The sequence below is a fragment of the Anolis carolinensis genome, chromosome 4 (genome assembly GCF_035594765.1).
Source record: "Anolis carolinensis isolate JA03-04 chromosome 4, rAnoCar3.1.pri, whole genome shotgun sequence".
Classification (NCBI taxonomy): Eukaryota; Metazoa; Chordata; class Lepidosauria; order Squamata; family Dactyloidae; genus Anolis; species Anolis carolinensis.
Genome location: NC_085844.1, coordinates 167,591,111 through 167,613,634, shown reverse-complemented (window position 1 = coordinate 167,613,634; position 22,524 = coordinate 167,591,111). Strand labels below are relative to the sequence as shown.

Sequence of the window (22,524 nt, the reverse complement as noted above, 5' to 3'; positions counted from 1 at the left end):
TCTAAAAATAATTAATGTTTTAACCCAACAGCTTTCCCTCATCCCAAGTTCAATGCTTCTACCACTGGTGCATGTCTGGAGCAGATCGAGCATAATGTGAATTCAGAACTCTTTACAATAAGCAAGTGTGCTTTCCACATTCCATATTGCTTAAGGCAGGAGGAGTGATAGCAAATAAGAAAATCCTCCTTCTGTAGTTTATGTAGTGTTACATCCAAACAAGGATCTGTTTGGATTAGAAGAACGAGCCAAAACCATGCCAGGGCTTGTCCTTGGCTTATGACTTTTTCTTGTTGAGACAACAATGCACCAATGGCTCTAGTCTGAATGTAACCCCAAACAAGCCTGAGACAGAGGCATTCTGGTTTGCGGAGCTCCCAATTAGAAAAGTTGGGCAGCATTAACCAAGCAATATTTATCTGCATATTTGCTTGTTTGTGATAATCTACTGTTGAATCTGAAGCCTGGTGAACTGTACGTATGAAAAGCAAAATGGTATGAAGACTATTTCTTAAGTGAATAAAAACCAGCAGTAAGAGACTTAAAAAAGATCAAAAGCTCAGAGACGCATCACAGGCCCGGGCTGTGGCACAGGCTGGAGAGCAAGCCAGCTGAAACCAGCTGCAGTAAATCACTCTGACCGGGAGGTCATGAGTTCGAGGCCCGCTCGGAGCCTATGTTTGTCTTGTCTTTGTTCTATGTTAAAAAGGCATTGAATGTTTGCCTATATGTGTAATGTGATCCGCCCTGAGTCCCCTTCGGAGTGAGAAGGGCGGAATATAAATGCTGCAAATAAATAAATAAATAAATCTGAGTCACAGGGTTTCAACAATCCATTTCCTGGATGCCTTCCAGTGAGCTCATCATGTTTTGCCAAAGACTGACTACAACAGCCCATGGTGGCTTTGCTGGAATGGCTTTTTAGTCTTCATGATGCCATCTAAGTGTCTAAAATACAACTCTTGAGTAGATTTCATTTGAAACAGAGCCACAAATTGGAATGCTTTACTGACAGTTGTGCAAGTAGTAAACAACATATTTATAAGCAAGCAGAGAAGGAAAATCTATAAACAATACCAAACCTGACTCTATTGTCAAAAAAGCAAAAATGGCTGTCCAAAAGGAATTGCAACAGACATAAATTATCCCTCTGAGCTTCTGCTCAAGCTGGCATCTTCAACGTATTGCAAAGTTTACAGTAAAATGTCTACCACAAAGGCCTTGAGATCTCTTTCATCATTATTTCCACAGTACTATGTTATCTTATGTCTATTTTCCAGTAACACACTTTATAAGTTATGAAATCCTACAGCAATCTTTAGAAGCTATAGTGTTGTTTCAACATGTCCATCTCGGTTAAGGGAAACCACAGCGGAAATGGAGACCCCTAATTTCCTTTACAGGTTACACCTTTCTTTCATTGATTATTATTTCCTTTATAGAATTGACATGCTAGAAATTATTGATTTTTTCATGAGCAATATTATGAAGTTAAGGTTCATTTCATCATATTTTTATTTGTGTGCTAACTGAAGATGAAAAACCTATCAGTATTAATTTATTTGAGGAACTGCAGTTACAAAAAACACTTTCCTAAAAGTAGTGCACATAGGAAGCATCTACCAGTGTTGCTTAATGATATGATTTTGTAGGAAGGGATTTCCATAAATAACAAATAACATGAAAAAATATATGCAGAACCTTGACTTTTAAAATATATTGAAAAAGCATTAATTCTCATTCCTGAAGGTTTCTAGTTCTCGTTCATAATAATATATGCAAAATATGAATGAGCCAAAAAAGGTTTAGCAATGAAGTCAAACCTTAAGGGATAATTTTAGTGTATTTCTAAATTTTATATAATATCTGAGGTCTACCACTGAGATTTCAAAAGTCTGGATCAGAATTCAAAATGTTGAGCTGTAAATACTAGAGCATCCCAGCGGGTTATGAAATGTGGCAGGCACCAGCAGTTTAATGTCCATGAGACTTGCTGGAAATATGTGCCACGTCTGTCTATGTGAAATCAATAAAACATGAGCAAGGGTCCATAACAAAAGATACAGAGAAATGCAGAGCCGAAAGAATCCAACAGAAAGAAAGTCTAGACAGGAGTCGCCCTAAACCTGTGGTAAGGAAAGGTATTAAATGGATCAGCTGCAGCAGAGGTAGTTATTATGGTATCAGATCCTAACAAAGACTTGTGCCAGACTGCATAGTGTCATCATTAAAGCTTACTGGCAGACAGTTCAGTTCTTACTCTCCACAGCAAGGCAATCTGTCTGGGGGCTGAGCTGCAGGCAACTCTGTATTATATGACAGAAGTTTATTTCCAAAGGAAATATGACACACTTTCAATTTCTTGCTATTAGAAAGCATAATTTAAAATCGGACTCCATTAACATAGTCACTTTAGAACTGGGCAGACATTCCTTTTTACGTCAAGATTGCTCTGTTTCTTATGGGAGGAATTTGAGGGAGGAATACTGGTGGTGCTGGATAGAATTAATGATGGATAGGACCCGACCTAAATAAAAGATAAACCATCCAATTTCCCCACTTGTCCTTCATCTCTTCCTAAACTAGGCACGGTTTATGTGTTGTTAGGGAATATGCGGAGCATTTCTGTAGCAGATGGTATATAGAAGGCATTGGAAATTAGTCTGAAAGCATCTTTAAAGTTAAAAAGGATGGCACAGGTACTCAAACAACAAAACAACACCAACAAAATCTTCCTCTTGTACCTTTAAGGAAGGGACAACCCAGTCTTAAAAGAGTTTTAGCCTTAATAGAAACTTGGGTTAGGTATAAAAGAGGCTTGAGGACCTGCAGTTAAAAAGGAGTAGGGCAGAACTAGTTAAACAGGTAGATATGCTAATACCATTCGTCCATTTTGCCCAGAAAAAAATCACTTTCACAAGCAGCATTTCCTAGGGTCTCCATGCAAAAACCTCTTTAGTCCTGCTGCAAAATGTAGACAGATTCAGTGAGCAACAAAAAGTTATAATGTAAAGTACAAAAGAAAAGAACAAAAGAAGAAAGAAATCAAACAATAAAAAATAAGGAAGAGTAGATAGACAAGAGGATCAATATACATTAGAGTCATGGTTATCTGATATAAACAGGTGGGCAGAATGTCGAATAAGATAAACTGTTGGATAATAAGGAGGGTGGCAGAAGAAGGAGCCTCTTCCGCTGTTGCTGGCGATCCCCCCTCCTCCTCAGCAAGCTGGCCATCAAAGAAGAGGAGGAAGAAGAGGACAAGTGGAGGGGGCAGCGCAGTCCCCAAGCGAGGTTTGCATGCTGCCCCTGCCGCTGTTGCTAGTGCTCCTCCTTCTCCGCAGGCTGGCCATCGAGGAAAAGGAGGAGGAGGAAGACAATAGGCCATCGAGGAAGAGGAGGTAGAAGAGAACAAGTGGCGGGGGCAGTGCAGCCCCCATGCTTGGCTTGCATGCTGCCCTTGTCGCTGTTGCTGCCGATCCTCCTCCTCGACAGGCTGGCCATCTAGGAAGTGGAGGAGGAAGCTTCTGCTGCCGCTGCGCCTTTGCCGCCTGCCCTCCCTCGCTGGCTCACTTACTGGGCCAGGTCCTGGCAGCAAAGGCAGAACCAGGGCCCAGTCCGGTGAGTAAGCGAGGGAGGGCGGCAAAGGCCCTCCCTCCCTTGCTCACTCACCGGGCCGGCTCCCGGCAGCGACAGTGGCAGCAGAACCAGGACCCGGCCTGGTGAGTGAGCGAGGGAAAACGGCAGGGTAGGGAGCTGAGGTCCAGAGGAGGCAGGAAGGGGAGTCCAGGCTCCTGCTTCTACCACCGCTGCCACCTTAGCCACCCACCCTCCCTCGCTCGTCCAGAACCAGGACCCAGCTGGCCCGGGAAGACAAGTGAGCAAGCAAGGGAGGATGGCCCCGGGCATCAAATAATACGGTGTGTCGGATGAGCGCAAGTCGGATAAGCAGGACTCTACTGTATATAGTGTTCCTGTTCAGAATTCCTTCCAGACTATCCCATTTGCCTAGATCTCCTGTTTTCCCTCCTACTGCTTTTGATGGTCCTTCTGCCTCTAATTTAAGAGGTTTTATCTGAAGGATTATTTATAGTTCTAAAAATGCTGGAGTTCTCTTGAACATGTTATACCTCCATCAAGTGTGGATGATGTCATTTTGACTACACTGGGACCTGCACTTGGCAAATGAAGTCACGAGAAGCACAAATGAAAAGAAGGGTTTCTTCCTTACCACTCAACCTTTTCTGTAAACTCGAAGATGGAATACATTATTCTAAAAATAAAAATTCAGGAACTGCCTGAATTGGGAGTCCTAGGAGAGTATGCTATTAATGACTTATGCACACAGAAATGCAGCTTATGTGCACATGAGTCCCATTTCAGGTGAGGAGAAGGGGCCGTTCGACCGATCGGGGCATAGGGTGGCTACCTGTGCTTGACGGGGTTGCACTCCCCCTGAAGGCGCAGGTCCGCAGTTTGGGGGTCCTCCTGGATTCATCGCTGTCACTTGATGCCCAGGTGTCGGCGGTGGCCGGGAGGGCCTTTGCACAATTAAAACTTGTGCACCAACTGCGACCGTACCTCGAGAAGTCTGGCTTGACCACGGTGGTCCACAATCTAGTTACCTCAAGGATGGATTACTGTAACGCACTCTACGTAGGTGTGATGACTCATGGGCCTTGTAGTCCTGTTCATGACAGTGTGATGCCTGATGAAGAAGAAAACTTGGGTTTTTTACCTTCCCAGTCAGAACTGGAATCTTCTCAGCAAGATCTTTCCCAGGCAGATCTGGGAACCTTGCACCTGCAAGAAAGTTGTGCCCCAGAAGTATGTCAAACAAACCCTGAGCCTACATCTCCTGTGTTCTCTCGCCATGAATTTTGTAAACAACAGAGAGGTTTGGAAGCAGCCTCGTGCAGGAGTGCTAGAATAACAGCTAAGAATTTAGCCAATTAAGCCTGCTTTTCGTGAGAATCTTTAAGGAGTCAAACATCTGGCCTCAGAGTTTAGCTTTCGTTTCTGGTTCCCAGAGAACTGCTTCGGCGGGAAAGTTAGACTCTATATAGGTGTTTTACCCGCGAAGTAACTTTGCGGAGTCAATTCGTCAGCCTCCGGAGCGAGTTGTGTCTGGACAGCGCGCTCCGTTTCAAGCCTCGTTCCTGCTCAAGCCTTGTCCTTGTTTCCAGCCTTCGCTCCTGTTTTCCAGCCTTTGTTTACCTACGGACCTTGCCTTGTTTCCCAGGACTAAACCTTGCCTTGTTTCACGGATTTTACCAAGTTATTCCACGGACCTTGTTCTTGTTCCTTGCTACCTTGTTCCACGATTCAAGCCTTGTTTCAAGTATCAAGTTATTTCCTAGCCTTGCTCAAGTTCATGGACTAAAGGACCTTGCCATCTCCCCTCACTTTGCCTGGCAAAGTGAGTGTTTCGGTTATTGGATTACAACTTTGGACCTTAATATTTCATATTGGACATTGCTTTTTTGGACTAATTTTGACCTTTCCTGAAAGGTCTAATTCTGGACTATTTTCTACACTTGTTTTTATTAACTTTATATATTCCTTCAATAAAGATATTAGATAGATTCTGGCCTCTGTGTATGGTTATTGGTGCCTTGCAGCCTGGGTCCTGACAGTTTGACTCCGCCGCCTTAAGCACCAATTAACCTCGGCCAGTATGTCTACCGGAGCCGGACCTGGACCGGGCGGCCAGCCGATTACCTACACCATCGACAAGGATGAGGTGGACCGAATCCGTGATAAGCTCAATGCACAGGATGGGAAAATAAAGGGTTTGAAGGAACGCGGAATCCGTCTTCCGGCCATGGCGTTGCCAACCAAGTTTACTGGAGAAGCTTCTAAGGTTCATGTTTTCCGTCGCCAATGTCAAGCTTATCTAGAGGCCCGTGCTGCCGAGTTTCCCCAAGAAGACATCAAAGTGGCGTGGGTCTACAGGCTTCTAGACGGGCCAGCGGCCAACTGGGCGACGGCACTGTTCGACCAAGCCTCTCCACACCTAAGATCAGCGCAACGCTTCTTGGACCACCTTAAGGAGACTTGGGGAATCGAGGACAATTTGGAGGCAGCCGGTCACAAACTCCGCCGCCTCTTCCAAGGAGACAGACCCATGTCTCAGTACATAGCCGAGTTCCGAGTGCTGGCCCACAACACCGGCTGGAATGATGTAGCCCTTAGAGGACAATTCCGGGAGGGTCTCAACATCGAAATGCTGGAGGAAATCTCCAAGGTGGATCCTCCCCAGACCCTCGAAGCACTCATTGATCAATGTTTACGGGCTGAAGTCATGATTGCCAACAGGAAACAGTGGGTTCGAGGCCAGAGCGGTAGAGCTGGGGCAAAACCCCCCGCTCCCGCCAGCGTTCAGCCACGTCCAGTGTGGAGACCCCCACCACCAACCCCATACCCCAGGGGAAGCGAGGAGGTACCGATGCAGTTGGGCAACGTGCGTCCCAGACTAGATGCCGCCGAGAAGGCCCGTCGTCAACGCTTAAACCTCTGTTGGTACTGCGGGAACGGGGGCCACTTCGCCAGAGAGTGCCCAGCCAAAGGGAAGCCCGCCGCCCGTCTTGCGGCGGCGTCCTCCACGGAGACGAAGGCGTCTGAGGCGGCTGGCACACAGCCGGCGGGGGAAGCCAACGACCGGGCGTAGAGAGGCTCGCCAACCCGGTCAAAAAACCCATTCAAGAGCCGCCAACCGGGGTCCTGTTCCTTCTAGTGGTCACCTTATGGTCAGCAAAAAAGGGACCCGTCATGATCCACGCCATGATAGACTCCGGAGCCACCAACAATTTCATTGATAGAGAGTATGCCGACTCTCTGGGATTACAATATCATGACTTCAAGAATGCCCGTGTGGTGCAAGCCATAGACGGCCGCCCCCTCAAGACGGGCCCCGTAAGCCAGTGGTCGGAACCCACCAGGATGTGGATAAGAGAACATATGGAAGAGATTTCCTTCTTTGTTACTGAGGTTCCCCATTTCCCTGTGATTTTGGGGATTCCATGGCTGACACTTCACGACCCAAGCATCTCCTGGTCCAACAGGGAGCTGCAGTTCGCTTCAAGGTACTGCCAAAACCATTGCCTCGTAGCCAAGGTCTGCCATACCACAGACACCGAGCCCATTATCACCTTGCCAAAGAAGTACTCCGAGTATTGGGATGTATTCAATGAAAAAGAAGCCGAGAGACTACCCCCACATAGACCTTATGACTGTGCCATTGACTTGGTGGAGGGGGCCCCGATCCCACGAGGGCATCTCTACTCCCTGACTGAACCGGAGCAAGAAGCTCTCAGGGAGTTCATAGAGACAAACCTTCGCAAGGGATTCATCAGACCCTCTCAATCCCCAGCCGCCTCCCCGGTGATGTTTGTGAAAAAGAAGTCAGGAGACTTACGCTTGGTGGTGGACTATAGAGCATTGAACAATATCACAAAGCGAAACAGCTATCCCCTGCCTTTAATCTCGGACCTTCTAGACCGACTCCGAGGAGCCAAGGTCTACACCAAGCTGGATCTTCGGGGGGCTTATAATCTAGTTCGCATCAGAGAAGGGGACGAGTGGAAGACCGCCTTCCAGACTAAATTCGGATTATTTGAGTCCCGAGTTATGAATTATGGATTATGCGGAGCTCCCGCAACGTTCCAGCATTTTGTCAATGACATCTTTCAGGATTATCTAGATCGGTTCTTGATAATCTACCTCGACGATTTTTTGGTGTTTTCTAGATCACAATCAGAACATGAGAACCACGTCAAAATGGTGTTACAACGATTGCGGGATCATGGGCTCTATGCCAAGCTGGAAAAATGCGCTTTTGATCTACAAGAGGTAGATTTCCTGGGGTACCGCATCTCGCCTCTAGGGCTCTCCATGGACCCGGCAAAGGTTTCAGCAGTATTGGAATGGCGGGCGCCAACCAACAAGAAAGAGGTGCAGCGTTTCTTGGGGTTCGCGAACTATTACCGCAAGTTCATTCCAGACTTTGCCCGCTGGTCTGACCCAATCACCAGCTGCATCCGTGGGAAACAGCCCTTCCGCTGGACAGATCAAGCAGAGAAAGGGTTCCAGCAACTAAAGAAATTATTCACGTCCCAGCCAATTCTTCAGCACCCAGATCCTGAAACCCTTTTTGTTGTGCAAGCAGACGCCTCTGATGTGGCAATTGGGGCTGTACTCCTACAACCGGTGGGAGATCACCTTCATCCTTGTGCCTTTTATTCCCGTCAACTAACAGCACCAGAGAGAAATTACACCATCTGGGAAAAGGAACTATTGGCCATAAAGGCAGCCTTTGAAACTTGGAGACATTGGCTAGAAGGGGCCAAATTTCCCATTGAAGTCCATACTGATCATCGGAATCTAGAGCATCTAAGAACCGCCCGCAAACTAAATCAGAGGCAACAACGTTGGGCTTTATTCTTTGAACGTTTTAACTTCCAGATTCATTATGTAACCCCAGCTCAAACCAAGCAAGCAGACGCCCTGTCACGTAAACCGGAATACGCTGCAGGACGCAAGGAGACCTTTGAATCCCAACTATTACAACCCGAGAACTTTGCCACGCTCACAGTGGGGAACACCAAATCCACTCTCATTGATTCAACTTCTCCTACTCCAGGGCCCCTCTGTGCTCAAGAAATCAGGGCTAGTCAGCAAGCAGATGCCTGGGCGCAAGACCAACTCCGTCAAGGATTGCAATTTCCCTTCTCACTTAAGGATGGACTGCTTTGCTATAGAAATCATGTTTATATCCCACCAGGGCAGGGCAGGGAAAAAGCACTTCGTCTGTGTCATGACTGCAAGCCAGCAGGGCATTTCGGACTATTTAAAACCATGCATTTGATCCTAAGAGATTTCTGGTGGCCCAAGATCCGCAAGGATGTGGAAAAATATGTCAACACCTGCCCAGTATGCCAGCGCTCCAAGACAAGAAGGGAGAAGCCCTCAGGGCTTCTACATCCCCTCCCTACCCCATCTCGCCCATGGGAAATAATTTCTGCGGATTTTATCACTGACCTACCACCTTCCTGTGGATTCACCACGATCCTAGTGGTGGTGGACCTTTTCACCAAGTTAGCCCATTTCATTCCCTGTGAAGGCCTTCCCACGGCCCAAGAGACTGCAGATTTATTCCTCCAACATGTTTTCAGACTACATGGATTGCCCAAGAGTTTGGTCACAGACCGTGGATCCCAATTCACCTCTCGTTTCTGGAAGGCACTACAAAAACTATTGGGCATAGACTCTCGTTTATCTTCAGCTCATCATCCCCAAACGGATGGGCAAACGGAGCGCACCAATGCCACTTTGGAACAGTACCTTCGCTGTTATGTAAACTACCAACAGGATAATTGGGCTTCCCTGTTACCACTGTCGGAGTTTGCCTACAACAATGGAGTTCAAGCTTCTACAAAAGAAACGCCGTTCTTTGCAAACTACGGCTTCCATCCACGTTTCTTTCCCCCTGTCATTGAAACTTCAGAAGTCCCCGCAGCAGAGGATTGGCTGCAGGAACTCACAGCGGTGCAACAACTTTTGCTCCAACAACTAGACCAAGCCAAGGAGGACTATAAACGTCACGCGGACAAACATCGCCAACCGGGCCCCGAAATCAAGGTAGGAGATCGGGTTTTTCTGTCCACTCGCTTTTTGCCCTCCCATCGCCCTTGCCGGAAGTTAGATGCCCGTTTCATTGGCCCCTATCCTGTGGTGGCGCAATTAAACCCCGTGACTTTCAAACTCCAACTTCCGCGTTCAATGCGCATTCACCCAGTGTTTCACCGCTCCCTGCTCCTTCCGGCGGATGATGTGCGTCCTGATACAGACCAACCGGCCCCCCCTCCTGTTTTGATGAATGGGGAGGAGGAGTTCGAGGTTGAGGACATTTTGGATTCTCGCTTTCACCGCCGCCGCCTGCAATATCTCATTGACTGGGTGGGTTTTGGCCCTGAGGAACGCTCTTGGGAAGACGCCTCCACAGTCCATGCTCCTGATCTGACCCGTCGCTTTCATCAGACCTATCCCGCCAAGCCACGACCTCGCGCCTTGGGGAGAGAGTCCCAGTTTGGGAGGGGGCTTGAGGAGGGGGATAGTGTGATGACTCATGGGCCTTGTAGTCCTGTTCATGACAGTGTGATGCCTGATGAAGAAGAAAACTTGGGTTTTTTACCTTCCCAGTCAGAACTGGAATCTTCTCAGCAAGATCTTTCCCAGGCAGATCTGGGAACCTTGCACCTGCAAGAAAGTTGTGCCCCAGAAGTATGTCAAACAAACCCTGAGCCTACATCTCCTGTGTTCTCTCGCCATGAATTTTGTAAACAACAGAGAGGTTTGGAAGCAGCCTCGCGCAGGAGTGCTAGAATAACAGCTAAGAATTTAGCCAATTAAGCCTGCTTTTCGTGAGAATCTTTAAGGAGTCAAACATCTGGCCTCAGAGTTTAGCTTTCGTTTCTGGTTCCCAGAGAACTGCTTCGGCGGGAAAGTTAGACTCTATATAGGTGTTTTACCCGCGAAGTAACTTTGCGGAGTCAATTCGTCAGCCTCCGGAGCGAGTTGTGTCTGGACAGCGCGCTCCGTTTCAAGCCTCGTTCCTGCTCAAGCCTTGTCCTTGTTTCCAGCCTTCGCTCCTGTTTTCCAGCCTTTGTTTACCTACGGACCTTGCCTTGTTTCCCAGGACTAAACCTTGCCTTGTTTCACGGATTTTACCAAGTTATTCCACGGACCTTGTTCTTGTTCCTTGCTACCTTGTTCCACGATTCAAGCCTTGTTTCAAGTATCAAGTTATTTCCTAGCCTTGCTCAAGTTCATGGACTAAAGGACCTTGCCATCTCCCCTCACTTTGCCTGGCAAAGTGAGTGTTTCGGTTATTGGATTACAACTTTGGACCTTAATATTTCATATTGGACATTGCTTTTTTGGACTAATTTTGACCTTTCCTGAAAGGTCTAATTCTGGACTATTTTCTACACTTGTTTTTATTAACTTTATATATTCCTTCAATAAAGATATTAGATAGATTCTGGCCTCTGTGTATGGTTATTGGTGCCTTGCAGCCTGGGTCCTGACAGTAGGTCTGCCCTTGAAGATGGTCCGGAAATTACAGTTGGTACAACGGTCTGCAGCCAGGTTACTAACTGGAGCTGCTTACAGGGAGCGGTCAACCCCCCTGTTCAAGCAGCTTCACTGGCTGCCGATAATATTCCGGGCCCAATTCAAGGTGCAGGTTATTACCTATAAAGCTCTAAACGGTTCAGGACCTGCCTATCTTCGTGACCGCATCGTCCCCTATGAACCTACGCGCTCTCTGAGATCTTCCGGGGAGGCCCTCCTCTCGCTTCCGCCGTCCTCACAGTTACGTTTGGTGGGGACGAGAGAGAGGGCCTTCTCGGCCGTGGCCCCCCGGCTCTGGAACTCCCTCCCCAGGGAGATTAGGTTGGCGCCTTCCCTACCATCCTTTAAGAAACAATTGAAAACCTGGATGTTTGGGCTGGCCTTTGGAGAGACAGCCATTGGATGACCAGCCTCATTATAATTATAATTCTATTCTGAATGTTATTAGGTTCCTTTCACTGGGATATTTTAATCTAACGATTTTATCTTATATTGCTGCTATAGTCCCCCCACCTTTGAAGTTGACTGAATCGCATTGGTGGTTGTTTGATATTGATATTATTATTGATATTATTATTGTTGTTTAAATCTTTGTTTTAACTTGTTTTATCATCTTCTTGTGTTTTAAAGTGTGTGCATTGTTAATGTATTTGTGCTGTTACTTTTGTAACATTGTGAGCCGCCCCGAGTCCCCACGGGGAGATAGTCGCGGGGTATAAATAAAGTATTATTATTATTATTATTATTATTATTATTATTATCTTGTCCTTTATTCTGCCCAAAAACTTCCTATGACTGGCAGCTGTCTAAATATGGGGGAGACCCTTGCTGACATTGCTTACCAATAGGGAAAGTAGGAACATGATATAGAACACAAGAATACAACTGCTCTTAAGAGAATGAAAAGGTGGGTGCTACTTCACTTCCTCCCACCATGCCAAGACCAGCTTCCTTTCCATAGTCTGAATTATCTCCCCCTCCTTCCATTCTTCTCTTGGAAGTGAGAATATCAGCCCCCCCCCCCCCAGGTTTGATAAGGTGGTGGGAGGGCACCTAACTGTGTATGTAAAGAGACATGCCAATATAGGATCTTGGACCCAGGTTGCCTAGAATCTGTAGTGCAACCTGTTTTACAAGTAGTGATCCTAAAGTCAACATTTACAGTATTAATGTCAAGGACAGATATAATGGTGGATGTCAGCTTATACCACTGTTTAGAACTCTGCCATCTGACTTAATGACCTGATTTATCACTCTGTTATGGATCATGAACAAAATTATTAATTATCAGGCTGGAAGCCAATTCCTTTAACAATCTTTTTAGTATAGAAGCCAATGCCTTTTTAAAAAGCCATTAGTCACTAGATAGTGTAGAGAGTACATGCATCATACTATCTACATAACAACCAAAGGGGATGGGGGGGGGATTTACAATTCAGCATGTATTGGCTAGCTTCAGAAGGTCTGCTAGCTGTGCATGCCAGACACTTGAGTACCACAGAACCAGAGGAGTGCACACAGTTTACAGACTAAAAAACCCAAGAGAACAAGATCACATTTCCTGTTGTGAAACTAAGTAAATAAAAGTCTGGATGCCGTCTGCCTTGTTCAAGAATATGTGCGTAATCAGAATGGTCTTCAAAAGACTGTTTACCAGAAAGTACACAGCCCACTGCCAAAGTTCCCTTGAAACTCTGTCCAAGGCAGCAGCCAAACTGAAATGTTTGCAATTCTACCAGTAATACTGCTAGCTGGCTTCAGTTATACTGCTGGGTAATAGACTTGTTCCTGAAAACAAGAAGGATGATAAACATTGTCAGGCAGTGATCAATTAACTATTTTAAAGAAACGCTGGGCAGAAAAATCATGATGTGAGCTCACAGAAGAAATTAAGTTCTCTTGTTTCATTCTCTTAATTTCTATATCATCCTCACACAAAGATAACAAGGAAGTTTACAACTTGCACCAGAGGGAGAGAGACAGAAGAAGGTGGGCATAAGCAAAAACAACATCAGGACCTTTCCCACATTAATTGTTCTTCCTACTCACCCATGTCATGGTTTGTGGGGAACTGGAATGTATATCGAGTGTTTGATTCCAAACTATGGAATCTTATTTTGTTTTCTATATTTGTTGATATTGTTTTTCATATTTGTTGATTTTAGTTAGAACTAGAGTAGATTCTATCTCTAGAGCTCAAAGATTGGTATGTCATTTGTTCCTGGTGATTTATTTCTCCCAATATCTCTGAGGAAAGTTCCTACATCCCTTTTTAAAATTATAGGTTCATCTTGAAATGGTTCTTCTTGACTTAATTTGTCGTTCTTTCAGCTATCTTCTGTGCATTATTTCCATTGTCTTTTTTAATTTCTATTTGGTCATTTAATATGTATGTGTTGCTGGTTGTAGAGAATTCCCATTCTTGGTTTAAATTTCTCTTCGTTTCTCTGCTCTTTTGGAAGAACTCTCATTTTTTCCTTTTATGTTTTTTTCTTCTATTTCTCTGCATTGAAAACAGTACAAGAGAGTCTCACTTATCCAACCTCGCTCATTCAATCTTTGCCGCCCACCCAGGAGCATGATCGCACCCGCACCCGCCACTTCTGGCGGTAAGGCACCGCGGCACAAAAATCAAGTGCAGCAGGTCCGCTAGCTGCATCCCACCCCTCCCAACAGGCTCCTGGTTCTGCTGCCACTGGCTTTGCTGCCGGGACCTGGCTCAGTAAGTGAGTGAGCAAGGGAGGGCGAGAAAGGTTAGGGAGATGGGGCCCGGAGAAGGCAGGAAGGGGAGGCCCCAGAAGGAAGGGGGAGAGCCAGGCCCTGCTCTATCCCTCCCAAACAGCAACACGCAGACCCCCCCTCCCATGTGCACCAAGAGCCCGCTGGAAGTGCTAAATTTGTAAATACAGTAATTACTACATAATGTTACCATGCATTGAACTTCTTTTTCTGTCGATTTGTTGTAAAACACGATATTTTGGTGCTTAATTTGTAAAATCATAATGTAATTTGACATTTAATAGGCTTTTCCTTGATCCCTCCCTATTATCCAACATTATCTCTTATCCAATGTTCTGCCGGCCCATTTATGTCGGATAAGTGAGACTCTATTGCAGTTCTCTAAGTCCCTGCACACGAGTTGCTGAGCAGTTGCATTCAGAGTTTATTTTTATCACACTTTACTTTACTTCACTGGGTCCCCCTGTGGGAGAAGAGCGGCACATAAATGAAATAAATAAATAAATACTTTTGTTTCTCTTCTTAATTACTTGAAGAATTCTGTCTTGTCATCCATTGAAGCTTCTCTTCAGATTGCATTTTGGCATTATAGTTGGTTTAGTGTCCTTCTTTAGTCTAACTCTAATTTTCTTATATTGGTAGGTCATTATGCCACAATCTGCTCTTGGTCTTGCTTTTGCAAAGAAAATGGAGCTTCTCCATCTTCTGCATCCAGATTTTTTTTTATTTCTGTATTTGCAATCATATGATGTTCATGTATATAAAAGGCTCTTTGGTTCCTTGGATAATGTATTTGCAAGGAATTAATTGTTGGCCTTGCAAAATTCAATCAGCAGGAATAGGGCTGTGGCATTAACGGAACGACTGAATGTGTTGGGACTAAAGACCAAAGGCACACACTGCTACATCTAAAACAGGGGAGAAAATGATATGATCCTCCAGAAGTTGTTGGGGTGAGACCTCCACCCACACTATTAGCATAGTTGACGATAAGAGGTGTTGTAAGTCATAGCTGATCAACATCTGAAGGGCTGCATCATTCATTCCTAGCCTAGTGAGTTTATCCCCTAATCAGAGATTTTGCACCTATAGGTTGTACTGTTATTACTGTTGTACAGTCATTGTGCCTTGGCAACCCTAGGGAGGTGATCATGCCCAAAAACAATGGGTGTAGGTTGAACAGTACACACTGATTTTAAACAAATAAACCAAGTCTTTGGCTGCAAGTTTCTAGTACTATTTCTAAAGGAAAGCCATTCTAAAAATGTATATAATAGCTGCTCAAAGTACAGATGACTTCACCTTGCAAAGGAAGGGGGGAATCCAGAGAGTAAGAGATATGACTCAACTATAGCTGGAAATTAGATCAATTTTCAAGAATAAAAAACAAGGGTATTTTCAAATAAACATATGGTTGTCAGCCAAATGTAATGTAATGATTACATCAAGATTCATAACCTATTTTCTTTTCCTTTTATATATACACACACACACACACACACACACACACACACACACCCCTGAGAGCAGGGTCCCAGATTTCCTTTAGGCCTTATTCATATGCTGACATCCAAAAAAGTATCTCTGGTTACTGAATTCAAATAAATATGGTTAAGCAGAAGGAGTTATGACAACGATCCAGACTGAAGTGCATTGCAGATGTTGGAAATGTTTCTAAAAATGTGAGGCCATTATGAGTTACCTTTCAACTGAAGATGCTGAACTGATCTTGTCAATATCCTGTAAGGTCTCCATTCTAAAGCGTCGTTTTTAAAATGTATTCAGGATTTATATAGTGTCTGCCCAGGCTTTTTAATGTGTTGCATGCACAATGCAAGACTCTATGGATATTATATCTGCATATTTAGCCATTGTTTCCTGAAAGTTAGACAAACTGTGGCGCAGGCGGGAGAGCAAGCCAGTGCAATTAACTGCAATGAATCACTCTGACCAGGAGGTCATGAGTTCGAGCCCAGCGCGGAGCCTATGTTTCTTTGTCTTTGTTCTATGTTAAAAGGCATTGAATGTTTGCCTATATGTGTAATGTGATCCGCCCTGAGTCCCCTTCGGGGTGAGAAGGGCGGAATATAAATGCTGCAAATAAATAAATAAATAAATTTCATTGCTGTGTTTTTATGTTCATTTTCTATTTTTTCCTACTGAGTTTTTGTTTTTTTGCTGTTTCATTTCTTATTTTCCCTTCCTTGTCTTTTTTGTGACTGAAATACAATAATAAGTAGGAGTAGAAAGACTGGTTTATGCATACCACTTTTTTTTGTAGGTATACTATTCCTATTTGTCAACTTCATTAACAAAAGAAAACTGACTAGACCAGCTTTACAGAAAGTCCAACTACACGATAAACCAGAAAAACCTATTAGGATTTTGTAGCCTAAACAATGAGAAAGCATATTACCTTACTTGCTTGTCTTAAAAAGTAAAAATAATAAAAGAGCAGAAACCAAGAGAAAGAACTGTGGATTATGTCTTGGCAAATGTCTAAATAATGAAATAACATCACATTATTGACTCCTAACACCAAAAACAGTTATTGATTATGTATCAAGAACATCTTTAAATAATTTTTTTATCTTTTTAACTCATATATTCTATTCAAGTACTTACACTAACGTAATTCTGTACGAAAACTTCAATTTTGTTGTTGAAGGATTTCATGGCCGGGTTCACAGGGTTGTTGTATGTTTTCCGGGCTGTATGGCCATGTTCTAGAAGTATTCTCTCCCGACGTTTCGCCCACATCTATGGTAGGCATCCTCAGAGATGTGGGCGAAACGTCAGGAGAGAATACTTCTAGAACATGGCCATACAGCCCGGAAAACATACAACAACCCAACTTCAATTTTGATTTTAAAAATGCAAATCAACATTATCATATTTATTTATTACAGCCAGAATTACTTATCATCGCTGTATATTAAACATTACATTTATGGGGGGAAAACCTTATACAATGATATTGTATGCATTCCGAAACAAAACCTCATGCACTACTTTTGGATTATTATTTTGCTCACAGACTATGTGAAGTGTTGCTCAAGGTGCCAGTGTTTAAAGCACTCACTACAGTTTACATTTTATTTTTAATGAGTAAGTTCTAACTGAGATAATTAAGACCGATCTAGTTTCTTTCACTACCTATCTTATATTCTGAATGTACAAGCTGCCTGCTGACTGAAATGAAATTAAGTCAGAATGGCAAATATGCAAGAAAAGTTAGCCAGTGTGTTGTTTTGTAGGTAGCCTGCTGTTCACTGCATTTACAAAAGTTTAGTTCATACAAAAGGTTTCAATCAATTAACTGGAAAAGGCAGGTCTAACAAAAGCTGGCTATTAATGTATAATCATTCTTTCTTTCAAAACAGAAAAAGTTAAAGCTTTCACTTGGCTCTGATTAGCAGGTTTCATACAGTGAGCACTTGGTAACTATAAAAATTGAGATTTAGGGTGCATCTACACTAGAATTAATGCAGATTGGCAGCACATTACCTGCCATGGCTCAATGCTTTGGAATCACAGGAGTTACAGTCTGGTGACATACTAGCACGCTTTGGCAGAAAAGTCTGAAAACCTTGTAAAACGACCATGATTCCACAGCACTGAGCCACAGTTGTTAAAATGGGGACAAACTTCCTCAATTAGGCAGTGTAAAGTTTCACAGTTGTTGGAGGTCAATGTGGTGTAGTGGTTTGAGCATTGGAGTAAAGTTCTGCAGACCAAGGTTTGAATCCTTGGCCAGCCATGGAAACTCACTGGGTGACCTTGGGCAAGTCACACTCTCTCAGTTCAGAAGAAGGCCAAGACAAATCTCCTTCTGGACAATAAAAAAAAACCCAAACAAACACACACGACAGGTTTCTCTTAGAGTACAAGTCAAAAACAACCTGAAAAAGCACAGTAACATCATAGTTGTGTTTCATTGGACCAAGACATAAACCCAACTCCGGTTTGGCGTTCACTGCACCCATAATTGATGGTCTTGTTCTATTTTTTGTTTCCGCTATCACAATGGTGCTACAAAAATGCAAAATCCCTTCATCCAGTCTATTTCTTCTTCCAAATACTGTTTCTTCATTTAGTTGTAGTTTGGCGTGGCACCAGCACTCTTTAGCAAAGATCTTGTAAAATTGCAACTTTTATGATTCCATAGCTTTGAAGAAGTAGTGCCAAACTACATTAATTTTACAGTGTAGCTGTACCCTACAGTGTAAATTCCACAGTATAGATGCACCAACACCCTGCACACTCAGAACAACGAAGCTTTGACATAATCCAATGAAAGCTGAATACTCTTTTATAGAACTTACTGACCTAATAGTCCTTACTTTAGGATTATAACCCTTATCTGTTACTGCTACAAGGTGAAAAGTCAAGTGCCACTGAGATAAAATGAATGATGGTACTTTCTTGTGATTGCAACATTTGTTTTACTATATAAGGTAATTCACATGCTATTTTCCATCTTGCATTACTCAGCATAATTTGGTCATCTTTGACTTACTCATTATGGCAAGGCTGGGCTGATGAAACTAATCTGACAGAGCAGAAACTCTCCTTAACCTGTAAAAGCATGAAGCCTGAATATGATCAAGTAAACTTTTCAAAATGTTAGCCTTCTTTATATTGTATGTATTTTCTGTTTCTGATCCGGATAGACCAAACTTTCAAAATTTAGAATCAGAAGAAAGCAAGTCAGCACTCATGATTTAAACACACACACATATATATATCCTTCTAATAGTATTAAGCTTACACCTGATATAAATTTAAAACAAAACCCACAACGTACTGAAGTAAAAAAAAAAAAAAAACACCTTGGGGATCCAGTTCTATCATGTACATCCAGTGACAGATTGTAATGCTTAAAATATGGAGCCAGTATTGATTCTTCCAAGACATGGTCGTCTTCTCCATGTGTATCAACACACCCTTGGCCAGGAAGGAGATGGTCAAAGGATTTTGCAATGTCTGGTAAGTATCCCTGAGTTAACCCCTGTCAGGCTTCTGACAAGCAGACAGGAACTGTCCATTTCAAAAAGAAAATAAGTGATTCATTGTATCCCACAGGAAGCCTCTGAAGTCAAGAATAAACTCAAGAACTCCCACTTTCCCCTTCTGGCTTACAGCTCACAAACCACGCTTCCTCCCCATCTGTGTATTAAATGAAACACCTAAAGGAAGGGAAGAACAAAAAATAAAAAACCAGGGCACCCAGACGTAAAGGAAAACAAGGTTCCAGTACTTCAATTACTCTTGTAGTTCAGAAATTTTAGCAGGTGCAGCTTTCAAAAATCTGAAGTGCTGTGATGGAAAAGGCTACACCTGCCAACATTTCCCCTTCAACTAAGGACATGCAAGTCTTGCGTCCTAACACCTACTTTGGGCTACAACTAGCCTTAAGTAGCCCTCAAGTCAATATTCGTTTTTTGAGAATGTGTAATGATTTAGGCTTGCAAGCAATGCTTCTTTTTGAAAGAAGTGATATGAAGCAAATATAAAAGTGTAACCAGGACTCCAAAATGGAGATTAAGCAGATCTAGTGAAATAAAGAGAAAAGGCTAACATTTAAAATTGTAATTTGGAGTTGTTAGTAGTAGTAGTAGTATCTATATCCCACATTTTTTCCCAAAAGAAAATCAAAGTAGTTAACAATGCTAAAAAAAATTAAACAACCATGTAAAATTTAAAACCAAATACATATAATAAGTAAAAGAACATTAAATATGGGGCATGTCAATATTCCTGCAGGAAAGTATGACTGAAAAGGAAAGTAAGATCAGTCAATATTTCCCTGTATAGATTCCCAAACCTATAATGATGTGCATTTACTTAACACTTTTCGAAGAGTACTGCGGGGAATGTGAGTCAAATACTTATATAAGCTTAGGCCAACATTGCTATTATATAAAGTGTGGAACAATCCTTATAAATTGGCACATTCCCACAGTTTACAGGGTTTATAATTTGCATTGTAATTCTCATTTTTAAACAAAACTCTCCCTATTACATTTTAATATTACTGAGTGAAGGACTACTGTGAAGGCTATGCTTAGTCTCCTACAAAAAATGAATAAAATATTAAAGTTGTTCATAAATGTATTTGCTGGACCTTTAAACTTATTTTTTGTTAAGTTTTTTTGTTAAGTTTTCTAGTCTTTTCCTACATGGTTACATGTTCACTGTATAACTTTGACCCTTAACTTCTCTCTTTCCACTCTCCTGGTTCCAAACTCTTTGTGCAAGAGTTAACAGCCGAACAGGCATGCTCCATTCACATTCTTTTTATACATGGATTTGGACTACTGAGCAGCTGTCAGTAAGAATGGAATGCAGGGGCCTGAAGAGAACCATAACGTAGGGCTGAGTAGCTTACTGGAAGATTAAAATATAACTTCTTCTCTTTGGTACCAAATACAAGACATACATTGCTGCAACTCAAGACATTAAACTACCTAATTGCCAAATTTTATTTATTTACTGTACTTTCTAAAAGCTTTTAAGCAACTTCCAAAATAGTATAATGCCTTTTAAAAAATGGCAAGTGTGTCAAAGCAATTTAAGAACTCGCAATATAGAAATAAAAATAGCAACTAGCATAATAAAAAAGGAATTCAAAACAAACTGAAGCTTATATAAGTTTAGCCAAGCCCCCAGTCTCTTCTGATGGCCTATTTAAAAAGCCAAGAGTAAAAAGAAGACAGATATGGAGTAAGGGGGGTCTTTCTTGGAGATTGTAAAAAGACCCTGCCTTTGGAAGTACTTACTCAAGTTGAATCAGCAACAAATCTCAGTTAATAGAAATGGCCAAGGGCTCAATCCATCCTGAACATTTAATGCAGTTTGAAACTAGCGTCAAATTGTCGTGGCCAGAAAACAAACTCTTACATAAATGCGCAAAATAAAGCCCTCAATGTGTATCAGTGTTCTGTGGCTTGTGTAATCCCCATCCGGGTTGCAAACTGGTTCCATGATTTCCTATGTAATCATCTGTACAATGAAACCATTTTTAATATCGGTTTGAAACTGCATAAAACCAGGATATGAAAAAAGGAACCTCTATCCAAGAAGAGGGGATAATTTGAATGTGAGGCTTCCTTACTCCATAGTTTGGTAAAGATCTGAATTAAAGCTATAGCAACATATGTAGTATGCAATATAAGATGAACTAGAGAAGGTTATCTTTATTTAATCAAATGTATTATCCTACAAATAGTAGCACCCCATCATACCTACAGTATAGATCAGGCATGGGCAAACTTTGGCCCTCTGAGTGGTTTGGACTTCAACTCCCACAATTTCTAAAAAGCCTACTAGATGTTAGAAATTGCAGAAGTCCAAAACACCCGGAGGGCCAACGTTTGCCCATGCCTGATCTATTCTTTTGGCTATTTGATAAAGTCTTAACCTGCTTTCACAATTTCAATTTATGCATGTCAATGGGTGCTCCTGAATTCAGGATCTTTCTTCTGCCCTGGGTTTGAAACCAGGGTCTGAAATTGGCTTTCAGAAGGAAGATTTTGAGGACTCAGAAACCAGGGCCCAGTTTTGGAAATAAACACTAAAGTTTACACTCTAGTAAACTTCTGATTATTTTAGATATTTCTGTTTATACTACTACATTGCTTTTTAGCAATAAACCAGCATTTTCAGGAATTCCTGTTCAATGTTATAGGCTAATACAGCTTAAGTATAACAAATTCTTCCCAAAGTGCTGACATTTCAAAATCTTTAACAATTAATATATTTAATTTATAAAGTACAAACATATATAGGATAAACACTTTCTTATCTTGACTTCAACAAAAGATTTGTTTGGCAAATTCTTCTGCTACTAGGCTTACTGTTTCAATTATATTTTCCATATTTAACTGCTCACTTCAGGTACTTGTAGAGTCACTCAAATGTGTTTATAGTTCTAGAGTCACAGTGTGCCGTCGCGCCTGGGGCTGTAAACTCTTAGTGAAAGAGTTATGGACGTGACATCTTTCCCCAGGGGATTGCTTCTTGCCCTCCTTTAGGGAAACTGGAACTCCCAAGGACCAAAACACTGTAGTTAACTCAAAAACTGGGTTTATTGTTCACAAAGGGGGTAAAAGAAAATATACATTACAGTCTTTGATTGTTTAAGTCCATGAAGCTTGTCCAGATCCCTCTTTCTCTGGCTGTGACTGCCGGAGCAAACTCAGCCTCAGTCCAATGACCTATATCTGAAGACAAGAGTCTTCCTCTGTTGCCAAAGGACTGATGTGAAGGCGCTTGAGACTCCTCAACGTTGTTCAGGTTGGCCCTGAACATGAAGTGTGAGTCCCAAGGGTAAGAACCTCAGAATTGGTGCTGAGAGGTAACTTTTGAAGGGCTTTTTGAGCCAAGCCTCTCTTTCACGTCCATCCGATAGAGAACTTGCTGATGGAATGAAAAGGAGGAAACACAGTCCTACTCCAGGAAGAGGTGGAGCCAAACAGTTTTGCTGAGTGAGCAATATAACAGGTACAAACAACATTGATTGACAGATATAAATAACCAATCCAACTACATTTACAGGGCAAGGGCAAAATCAGGCATGATACAACAATTCAAATCTTGAAACTTATAGTTCCAACATATAGATGGCGCCACTCGCGCCGTCACACACAG

At 42.7% G+C, this 22,524-nt stretch overlaps 1 protein-coding gene across 2 annotated transcripts in view; it reads right to left on the bottom strand.

The window, feature by feature from the left end:
- Positions 1-22,524, bottom strand: part of gng12 (G protein subunit gamma 12) — a 78,866-nt gene that overhangs the window by 8,730 nt on the left and 47,612 nt on the right. The window lies entirely within an intron of this gene.